Consider the following 10,688-nt stretch of genomic DNA (forward strand, 5'->3'; position numbering starts at 1 on the left):
GAGCTGGGAAAACAAGAGAAATAGAGGGTATTGCAAATAAGGTGAAAGAAAAGGTAACATTTTCACAATCCTTATCTACTATTAAGGCAAGTTTGGATGAAAGAGATGAATATGATATTTCGTCCATTCAAGGTCCTAATGATTTGAGTGTCTTAAGCCCTAATGAACTTATGAACATTGCTATGACAGTGCAATCTAAGGCTAAGAGGAAAATGATGAAGGCTCAGAAGAAAGAAGCACAAGTAATCCAATCAACAAGAGACATATTATTTGAATTAGTCCCTAAAGGTGATTATGACTCAAGGGCAACACTTATTGAGAAATTGAATAAGCTAGTGAAAGTAGTAGAAGAACAAATGCGAAGTCCTGAAGATGCAACTATGCAAAGAGTGCAAAAGGACTATTATAAGAAGAGGTCAGAGAAGATGGTACAATCAATTACATTTGACAAAGGTGAAGGAAGCATTAATGTGAGGTGGTAAGATACTTACCAAAATATGTTATTTTCCAAAGATTAATCAAGATATTGAGCAAAAAAAGAGTTGAATCGAGAAGAGATAAATAAAATAATTGCCATTTTTTTAGTGAACCACTCTACAATGAGTTTTGGAGCTTCAGTACGCATTGTAAATCGTAAGCTCAAAACATTCAATAATGAATAGGAAACAAGAGTAGCTACATTATTAGAGCTACAAAACCATTTGATTCCAAGATAGACTTATTGTAAAAGGGAATAAAGGAGGTTGAAGTTTTTTTAGCCCTACTAGATATGAACAATGTAGATGTACTAGAAGAGCTAGCCTATCTATTGTGAGGTCAAAATAGTCATCATCAAGAATCTATAGAAGACATGGGGAAATGATCTTCAAGTCTTAAAGACCAATTTTGTTAATGTGTTTAGCAAAATATAAGTTATATAATGTACCAATAATGCATTTTTGGTTTTGTATGTTTTTTCTACCTTTGTCATTTTTATCAAAGGGAGAGTCATCTACTTGGTTAGTAAAAAATTGTGAGATGTCCAAAAGGGGAGTCATGAGTGAGATGTCAAAAGGGGAGTCATGTACAATTTTGCATCAACTCGAGGGGAGTCAAATTTTACAAGTGTGGGTAGTTAGTCAATTTCTATTCAGTGTTTCCATTAATGCCAAAAGGGGAGATTGTTGACATAATGATGATCATGGTTGAATAAGAAAGCATGAAGTGATTAAGTGGTAGTATCATTTTTGGCAACAAAGCATACTATTGATGGATCAACCATACTAGTAGTGGATAGGATTGAACAAACAATGTTACTAAGTGTTTAGTGTATCGATGGTAGGATAATCATTTGTGGAATAAGTGATTAGTGGTGAAAATTTTAGCAGTTTCATGTTATGCAGTTCATGTGGAAGCATTGATTGTAAAATATCAACCTATGTCTGGAATCACATCATCCCAGTTACAATGCATAAAGAGATCTAAGGAAGAGAATCAACAATATTGGTTGGAATAGGCTACTAACATATTAAGTTTGGTTAAATTAGTAAATTGATGGAACAAAAGTCAAAGGATGATTTAATTTATTGTTGAAGTATTTGGGGCCCACATTAGAGACCTTAAAATATTGTTTTAGCACACTTGCTCACATGTTTTAGTTGATTTGGAGGCCAACTTTGGTAACACATTTTAGGGTTTCCACCGATAGGGAAAAATGTCTATACAAGGATATGTAAATCATAATGTGAAGGGTTGTGATACATAAAGATGATTTTTGAAGTTAAGGAAGAGGTGTAGGAGTGTTTTTGAATATTACCAAAGTAGTGCATTCAGAAGAACAATAGTGGATCTATCAAGCAATGAGTGCTACTATCAAATCATCATTTGAGTCTCTACTTAAGGCAAATCCTCACAAGATTGTGAGCTAAATCTCTTAACATGGTTACTTCTAACAAGGTAAGAAGGATCCTAACAAATGTGAAGATTGAATCCTTTAACCAAATGAATCTTAGAAGGAGTTTCTAAATCTATTAATGATGCAAGGAAGGATAGGGAAAACTAGGGCCAATGGAACACCCAACTCTTTGAGCCACCTTGCAAGAGTTAACACAGCGGAAGCAAACACAAAGAACAACAACCAAAGGAGGAGGAAGAGTAAAATACTTTTATTGATTCTTCAAATATTCAACATACATGCCAAGCTGTAAGGCCTTCTAGATTACGTCCAAATACAAATACATTCAAATCCAAGATCCAACAACAAATTCTCACTTTCTAGTTCTGCTCTCAAATCATCTCCTAAAACTCTTAACTGCCCCAAAATTGTCCTAGCTCTAAGCCCAAACACTCTATTTATACTAGCCAAAATGGCTTACACATCATTCTAGAACATAGAGAAGCCACAATTCATCTCTCAACAAATATTAAATACCCATCATGAAAATAAATTTAACATTAAATACACAAGTCGGCCTGCATCAGCAATTAAGTGTCTAGAAATTGATGTCCGAGAAAAATTGTGATATCTCCTAGCTCTGATTGAGTTAGAACTTTCGCTTCGAACTATGGGTACATATTTAGGTCCTTTACAATCCCTTAAGTATTCAAAGGCTGATTCAACAAGGAAAAGTGTGCATCTACTTTGAAAATCAAGCACATAAAACTATCGTGTAGAACTGCTAGAAATCAATACTCCAAGAGAATTGCCATATCTCCCAAATCGTAAGGGGTTAGAACTTGTGCCTTGGACCATAGATATTGCTCTAGGGCCTCTTCAATCCTTGAAGTGTGTAGCCTCTCATCCATTATGGAAAATTAGTTATGTTGTCTGCAACAAGCACCTAGAAACCAAAAAACACAGTTTCAACATAACACAGTTTCAACAATAAGATAAAAACTGAAAACATGCAAGATAGCAGTGCAACCCAGGATGTTCCTGCATCAGACAACCATGTTTGGAAGAAATGATTCTCCTAAATCATTGAGATGTCACAACTTGAGCTGAATCCAACTCTGTTTGAGAAATCCATGAAGCATCTTCCATAGGTCTGTTCTTCCACTTCACCAGATATTCATAGTAATCTTTTCCTCTTGTGCTCTTACCAATTATCTGATCCAAAATCTATTCAATTTCTTCAATCTGCATCTTAAAATAGTACTCTAATACAATAACTTCATCATCTAACTCATGATACTTGTATAAATCAGCAACATTGAATACAGGAGATATATCCATGTCATCAGGTAAGTCAATTTCATAAGTGTTTCCACTGTCAAACTTCTTCAAGATCTTACAAGGTCCAAACTTCTTCATCTTCAGCTTACTATATGTTCCAAAAGGAAATATTTCTTTCTTCAATTGAACCATCACCTCATCATCAATTTGAAAATCATGATGTCTTCTAGACTGATCAACATTCTCCCTATACTTCTGATTACTTTGTTTTATCGTCAACTTCACTTCCTTATGTAAAGATTTCATAAAATAAGAGAATTCTTCTCTTGCATCACTCCTCTTTTCTTCACAAGCAATATCCCTCAAATATGATACTCCTCTAGGCTGCATTCTGTGTGCTAAAATGTTGTCACACTTCTATGAATCATTACATGTAAGAAAACTCAAGAATGAGCCCTCACAAATCGATCCATAGCTCTCTACTTATAGAGTGCAAGGGTTTGCAATGGAGGCCCTCAGTTTGACCTATTTTTGTGCCCATGCAAGTACACCATGAGATGAGAGATTCAAAGAGGAAAAGCAAGAATGCTAGTCTCCATGATCTTCAAATATGCATGAAAATAAGATCTAATCTATGAAATCAAAATCTAATCTATAAATGCAAGATCTAAGCTAAAAGCCCATGATGGGTGCAAGAGAGAAAAAGACAAAAAAATAGAAGTTCTCCACAAAAAGCTTTTGTATTCAAACTCCTTCAAAAATTGGTCTTCAAACTTGCAGCATAACGATAGCATAATCATGGGTCTCTAACATGAGGAGAGGGCTCTCCCTTATAAAGGAAATTATGGAGGTGAGAGGCTTCTCACAACCAATATGGGATAATAGAGCTTGATCCATGTGAGACAAAATTCCACCAATGAGAAAAGAGGAGTGGTTGAGAAGAAAGTGGTGATCCATGTGAGACAAGATTCCACCAATTAGAAAAGAGGAGTGGTTGAGGAGAAAGTGGAAAGATAAATCCCACTTAGATCACTTTTTTAAGTGTAGAGAAATTAAATAAAAAGAATTTATTTTATTTCTTTTTTCATCAAAAGAGATATTTAAGTGGGATTTTTATTTAATTAAAAGGGAGCGAGTTCTTTTTAATTAAATAGAAGATATTTAATTAAATTAAAAGAGAGGTTTTTCTCTTAATTAATTAAATGTGGATGAACTATTTAATTAAAAGAGAGGTTTTCTTTTAATTAAATGGGGATTTTATTTTATTTAATTAAAAGAGAAGATTTTCTTTTAATTAAATAAGACTTGGAATAAAACGATCAATCTTAGAAATGAAATAAATCGAATTTGATCAAAGAAATTGATTTGAATATATTACAAACCATTGATTCAGAAAATTTGATAAATTGATAAATTGAATAATGGGGGCCCATAGTCTAGGCGACCATTTTTGGGTGCATACACATTCTAGTAATGATCTCAAAAGGTGTCTTCCCTCTACTCCTATTCACAGAATTATGATATACAAATTCAACTTGTGCCAATACCATCTCCCAATTACTTGGCTTATTCCCAACTAAACATATCAGCAAATTGCCTAAGCTTCTATTCACAACCTCTGTTTGTCCATCTATCTATGGATGGAATGTAGAACTAAACTTCAATCCAGTACCCATCTTCTTCCACAAAGTCTTTCAAAAATAACCAACAAACTTATTGTCTCTGTCAGAAATAATACTTCTTAGTAATCCATGCAATCTCCTAATCTCTTTAAAAAAAAGTTCAACAACATGCTCAACATCTGATGTCTTCTTACATGGTATGAAATGAGCCATCTTAGAAAATTTGTTCACCACAACAAATATAGAATCATACCCCTTCATTGTCTTAGGTAATCCAAGAACAAAATCCATATTGATGTCACTCCAAGGTTTATCAAGAATAGTGATAGGTGTATACAAACCAGTATTTCGACTCACTCTTTTTGCAACTTGAAAAACTTCACAACTCTTTACAAATTTCTAAACATCCTTATACATTTGTGGCGAATAATACTTCTCTTTTAGCAAACTCAATGTCTTATCAATTCCAAAATGTCCAGCCAATCCAACACTATGCTTTTCCTTAATCAAATTCAACCTCATAGAACTTCTAGGAATACACAACTGAATACCTTTGAACAACATACCTTCTTGAATGAAATACTCATCATACTTGCTTACATGATTTGTTAGATTTGGTGCTTTGTACTCTCTCCATGTCTTAGAAAAATCAGGATCAACATCATAGAACTCTTTCATTTCATCAAAACCAAGAACTTCAACCTTCATTTTAGTTAACAAAGAACGTCTTCTACTCAATGCATTAGCAACTCTATTAGTAACTCCACACTTGTGCTTGATTACAAATGTAAAACTTTGCAAATACTCAACCCACTTCATATGTGTCTGATTCATTTATGTTGACTTCCCAATTATTGTAAAGCTTTATGATCAGTATACAACACAAATTCTTTAGGAATCAAATAATGTCTCCACTTTTTCAATGCTTGAAAAATAGCATAAAACTCTTGATCATACACATAATACTTCCTTTTAACAGCATTCAACTTCTCACTAAAGAAAGAAATGGGTTTACCTTCTTGACTTAATACAACTATGATTGCACTACCACTTGCATCACATTCAACTTGAAATACTTTGTTGAAATTAGGCAAAGCCAATATAGGTAATTCAGCAACCTTTAGTTTCAAAGTCTCAAAACTTGTATCAACTCCATGTGTCCACTTGAATTCCTTTTTATCTCCTCTCATTGTCTTAGTCATAGCATTTCAAACAAAACTGAAATTCTTTATAAAATTTCTATAAAAACTAGCCAAACCATGAAATCATCTTACCTCACCCACATTCTCAAGTGTAGACCATTCCAAAATTGTTTTAACCTTCTCAGGATCCATCTTCAACCCATCAACTGAAATCACAACTCCCAAATACACAATCTCTTCTTGCATAAAAGAACACTTTTTTAGATTAATCAACAACTTTTCCTCTTTCAACCTTTGCAATACTTATCTAATATGCTCAAGATGTTCTTCCTTAGTCTTACTAAATATTAGAATATCATCCAAATAAACAATCACAAACTTACCCAGAAATCTTTTCAGAAGTTCATTCATCAACCTCATAAAAGTGCTAGATGCATTAGTCAGACCAAAAGGCATAACCAACCATTCATACAAACCATCTTTTGTCTTGAAAGCAGTCTTCCATTCATCACTTCCTTTGATTCTAATCTAATGATAGCCACTCTTCAAATCAATCTTGGTAAAATACTTCACTCCACTCAAACAATTCATTATATCATCCATCCTCGGCATAGGAAACCTATATTTCACTATGATTTTGTTAATAGCTCTGGAATTAGTACACATTCTCCATTCTCCATTCTTTTTAGGTGGCAATACAACAAGTACAACACATGGACTCAAACTTTCTCTGATCAAACCTTTTTGCAACAACTCATGCACTTGTCTATTAAGTTCTTCATTCTCTGTAGGTGTCAATTTGTATGGTGCTTTGTTTGGAAAACTAGCTTCAGGAATCAGATCTATACAATGACTTATACTTCTTATTGGAGGTAAACCATCACAAATATCCTCAGCAACAATATCTTTATACTCATTCATCAATTTTGTAATTTCTGTTGCCACTCTATCATTACCAACTTCTGCTGCTTGGTCATTACTACTGACACTCGGTCCTCTAGGAACTATAGAAAAACAAACTCGATTCTTCTTTACTTCCTTTTCAAATTGCTTTCCATTAACCATGCAAACTTTTATTGCAGTATAACTAACCTCGTCTGAACTTTCAATTAAAGGCAACAATATTTGTTTCTTCCCATTTACCTAAAGAGTGTATTGATTCAATCTTCCATCATGTACACCATATCTATCATATTTCCAAGGTCTTCCCAACAAAATATGACAACAATCCATGGGCATAATATCACACAACACTTCAACAAAGTTATGTCCAATTTTAAACTTCACAATACATTGCTCACTTACCAATATCTTATGCTCATCTTTGATCCATGAAATATGATAAGGTTTGGGATGTTTCAACTTCTACAATTGCAACTTTGTAACTAGCTCTTTTGATGCCAAATTTGTAGAACTTCCACTATCGATGATTACCTTGTAGCATTTTCTAGCCATCTTACATCCGGTCTTGAAAAGATTTCTTCTAAAGATAGGTTCCTCATCACTTCCCTTATTACATAAGGTTCTTCTCACCATCAGATTTTCTCCAGCCTTAGGTCCACTTGGTGTACTCTCAATGTCTCCTTGAATCACAACATTTCTATTATTCTGCCCACTTTTAGAAGATCTACGCCCTTCTTTACCACATCTAAAATAATTACCACAGAAACCACCTCTAGGATAAGAATTACCTCTTCCTCGGTAAGATCTAGTACCTTCTTGGTATGAACTACAACCTTTCCGCTTAGTCTTGTCTTTGTCATGATTTTTCCATTCAAATTTGCTTTATCTTACACAAAATTACCAAATTTTCCACCTTCACCATAAGGTCTACCTCTACCTCTCTGGAATCTACCACCTCTACCTCTTTGTCTTTGTTCATGATTCTTTTTCAAGATCTCCTCAGCTTTCAAGGCATATTGATATGCTTCTTCTACACTTTCCAACTTCACAAAACTTATTCCATCTTGAATTCCAGATCTCAATCCATTTATGTACTTTGCAATTTTTTCAACATCATCATCCACATGTCCATATATGATGTCCAATCTATAGAATTCCTCGGTATACTCTTTCACAGTCATGTCCTTTTGTTTCAAATTTTGCATCTTTCTCAACAAGTAACTCAATAATCAATAGGAAGGAATTTGTTCTTTACCTTGTTCACCATCTTCGGCCAAGTTCTGATCTTCTCTTTCCTATCCTTTCTCTATGAGTTTACAAATGCTCCCACCATAGTGAAGCACGACCTTTCAACCTAGTAACTGCAATCTTCACCTTCTTATTATTAGGAGTATTTTCATACTCAAAGAACTTCTCCATATCTGAGATCTAATCCAACATAGCATTGGTATCCAATTTTCCATCATAAGGAACAACTTCTATAGCAGGCATTGAATTTTCCCTAGACAACAATAGCAATGATCTTTCCTCATCTTGATCTTCTTCAAGTTCTAGATTATGGTTTGGTGTGGTTGCTTCATCATCAAGATGCACTCCTCTCCTCTGGGTTGTCTCTACAACATCTAATTTGGTTGCAATTTGCCTCAATTGATCCAATATAGCATTATCAACATTTCTTCTACCATGAACCATTTTTACAAATGAGGTTCCTGCAAGATCGTAACCCTCTGCAAGTTATAGGTCAAATCTGTAGATCTGCAACCCTACAACCAATATCCAAATAGGGTTCTACACAATCCAATCTCCACAAGGATGAACCTCAAGCTCTGATACCACTTGACACAAGGAAGGATAGGGAAAACTAGGGCCAATGACCCACCCAGCTCTCTGAACCACCCTGCAAGAGTTAACACAACCAAAGGAGGAAGAAGAGTAAAATACTTTTATTGATTCTTCAAATATTCAACATACATGCCCAAATGTAAGGCCTTTTGGGTTATGACCAATTACAAATACATTCAAATCCAAGATCTAACAACAAATTCACACTTTTCTAGTTCTGCTCTCAAATCATCTCCTAAAACTCTTAATTGCCCCAAAACTATCCTAGCTCTAAGCCTAAACACTCTATCCTAGCTCTAGCTGTAAGCTAGAATGGCTTACAGATCATTCTAGAACATAGAGTAGCCACAAGTTGGGTCTCAAAAAATATTAAATATCCATCATGAAAATAAACCTAACATTGAATACACAAGTTGGCCTGCATCAACAATTAAGTGTCTAGAAATTGATGTCCGAGAAAAATTGTGATATCTCCTAGCTCTGATTGAGTTAGAACTCATGCTTCAAACTATAGGTAGATATTTAGGTCCTATGTAACCCCTTAAGTGCACAAAGGTTTATTCATCAAGGAAAAATGTGCATCCACTCCGAAAGTCAAGTATAGAAAACTATCACGCAGAACTGCTAGAAATCAATACTCCGAGAGAATTGCCATATCTCCCAACTCATAAGGGGTTAGAACTTGCGCCTTGGACCATAGATATTAATCTAGGCCCTCTTCAATCCATGAAGTGTGCAGCCTCTCATCTATTATGGAAAATTAGTTATGCAGCCTACAACAAGCACCCAGAAACCAGAAAACACGGTTTCAACAGAACACAGTTTCAACATCAAGATAGAAACTGAAAACATGCAAGATAGTAGTGCAACCCAGGATGCTCCTACATAAATTAACTAGGTAGCTCCTAATAGGGCTTTTGTAATAGATTTTAGCAAGGCTATAAGTAATCTTAACTATGTATGCCTCTAATAGGGAAAATCTTATTGTTATAGTAGTGAGACATTGTGTGTGTTAAGTCCTACCATGGTTTTTTCCTCTAACCAAGGGTTTTTGTGATAAAGGTCTTGGTTTTCTCATGTTACATGTTGTGGATGTTTCATTTGCTTTGCTTCTATGTTATAGTCTAATTTGCATGTTAATTAATTTGGAAGTTGATTAAAATAACTGTAATATTTGTGGTTCAATACCCCGCCACAACCCCCCCCCCCCCCCCCCCCCCCCCCCCCAAAAGCCTTATAATACTAACACCCTAAGGATTGACCAACCTAAAAAGGTGCCTAATGGAGAGAATGCATCCAAATTTGCTTCTTTGAGCCCCCTAAAGTGCTTGATGGGCTTGACAATTTGAAGCTAAATTATGATTAAGATAATATTTCCAATCTTTCCATAGTTTTTATTCTAATCCCTTCTCCAAACATGCCTCCCAAAGATCCCACCCAAGATTTTTATACCTTGGTCCATATCTCTATGCAACATAATAATATAGGGGGTTTCATGAACATTTGAGATAGGAATTAAGGTGTGTATATTGATTACCCCTAATTTTAAATATCACATTAGGGAAAGAGAAATAAGGACCTTCAAGAATTAGCTTCCAAAGGGCCTAGATTATATTGAAACTACCCAAAGTGGATGTAAGAGATGCTAATGTTGAATCCAAGTCCTTTTGTAAGACATATAATTGAGGGTTTTGCTGGAGAAGAGAGGTCTTACATGATACTCATGAGAATAATATGGATGTTAAGGCTTTTAGTTTCTAGGGCTTGCCTTACTTCAAATAGAATGGCAACCACATATCCATATACATCTTACCATAACCCATTTTGATTGACTAGTTGGGAGGCCTCCAACATTCTTTCTTGCATGATAAGCCATCTCCCTACCTGTCTTGAATTGTAATTGAGATAGTTGGAAAGAGATCATGGAGAGGAAATTAAATTAGATTAACAACATCATATCAACATTCCTAAGAAGAAAAGGTTTCGCTCCTCTCTTTTTTAATTCCCTGGGGGGGGGGGGCGTGC

This window comes from Cupressus sempervirens, chromosome 11, assembly GCF_028749045.1.
Source record: "Cupressus sempervirens isolate cs-2001-9-10 chromosome 11, ASM2874904v1, whole genome shotgun sequence".
Lineage (NCBI taxonomy): Eukaryota > Viridiplantae > Streptophyta > Pinopsida > Cupressales > Cupressaceae > Cupressus > Cupressus sempervirens.